At 41.7% G+C, this 1520-nt stretch overlaps 1 protein-coding gene across 3 annotated transcripts in view; it reads right to left on the bottom strand.

The window, feature by feature from the left end:
* GYPA (glycophorin A (MNS blood group)) overlaps positions 1 to 1520 on the bottom strand; it is a 35999-nt gene that overhangs the window by 21157 nt on the left and 13322 nt on the right. The window lies entirely within an intron of this gene.

Genomic DNA, 1520 nt, shown 5'->3' with positions numbered 1-1520 from the left:
TTTGTGTTCCCTATCATCAGCTTCCTACTCCCCTTCTGCCTTCTGGGCCTTGTCACTGGACTCCTGTACCTCGTTACTCTCATGGTTTTTAGGTGTAATGGTTTTTAAGATAATATAAGAGTAAGTATTTTTAAACAAAAACCTGATGACAGGGATTTTAAGGTTCAGCAAATACATATATAAACAAATTCTTGCCATATATATATACACGTGAGAATGAAACAGATGAGATTCATGTTCCAAAACTGTCTGCCATGTTATATCCTCTTTGATAAATTATATATTATATTCACCTTGTTTCTTGGTTCAGCCTACCAGCTAATTCCCTCACATGTGTGTAAATAAGTGTCTCACACACACATATACATATCAGTTAGTACAGTACATGGCACATAATGAGTATTACATTCATGTTGGCTATTACTGTGATCGTTCTTATAAAAAGGTAACTTGAAGCTACATTTGCATGGAATTTTACACAATTTTGCAAAATTATCCACTTTAAAGGTGAAGCTGATGGGGATTATATGGGACTAAAGTTATACCCCATGCCTCCTATCTCTATGTCCTAGGTACAATCCTATTTGTCCAAAAAATTAAACAAAAATAGAAGGTGGAGCCAACATGACACTATAAACAGAAGCACCACGCCGTCACTCCACAGCAAAGACCTGAAAAACTAAGTAAAACAGACACAAACATCAATCCTGGAACCCTAAGCATCAAATGAAGACATAAGGAACTTGGCCAAGCACCAAACCAAATAAGAAACCGACAGAGAACAGACAGTGAGGAGAGACAGAGTGGATGTTCCTTATCAGCTAACGCATCATGGATTCACCATCTTAGACTCCTGCTGGAGATTGGCAGACAGGGAGTATGGGAAAGTAGCTACACCAAGCTCCCAGCAAGAGACAGAGCACCAATAACCAGCAATACACGCTTTCCCATCCCCCACCCTTCTGCCCCTTTCTCGGCCTCCACAGCTTCCTGGCAGGCTGCAATCTCTGCCAGGAGGCACGGACTCCTTGCCACGTAGATTCACCCAGCGCACACAAGCCAGCCATTTCTTTGTTGCTGGTGTTTCTTTTCTCAGCTTCTTTTGGTTTCTTCCCTCTCTCTCACCTCCTCCCCTAACTTTCTCTCTAACATCTGGCTCCGTGTGCTGTCTCCGCTTCTTCTTGACAGGTTGTGAAGCACTGCTCATATCGGGAACTGCTTCTTGGGTCCGAGCTGCCATGCTAGTGGGATCCCTGGGAACTTTTTGTTTGTTACTTTGTTTATTTTCTTTTTTTTTTTCCTTTTCTTCATTTCTCGATTTCTTGTCTCTCTCTACTTACCTTCTTTTCCTGTCTACTGAATACATGGTGCTGGGTACCTTCTCCATCCCTTCTAGCCAGGCTGTACTGTGTGGCTTGGGAGTCAGTTCCTTGGTCTGCACAGCCACACCAGTGGGATTTTGGGGGGCTTTTCTTTTTATTATTATTATTTTTTCTTTTTCTTTTTTCCTTTTTGTTTTT

Source organism: Trichechus manatus, unplaced genomic scaffold, assembly GCF_000243295.1.
Source record: "Trichechus manatus latirostris isolate Lorelei unplaced genomic scaffold, TriManLat1.0 scaffold00059, whole genome shotgun sequence".
Lineage (NCBI taxonomy): Eukaryota > Metazoa > Chordata > Mammalia > Sirenia > Trichechidae > Trichechus > Trichechus manatus.
Note: the sequence above shows the minus strand (reverse complement) of the source record. Positions and strands in the feature narration are given on the sequence as shown.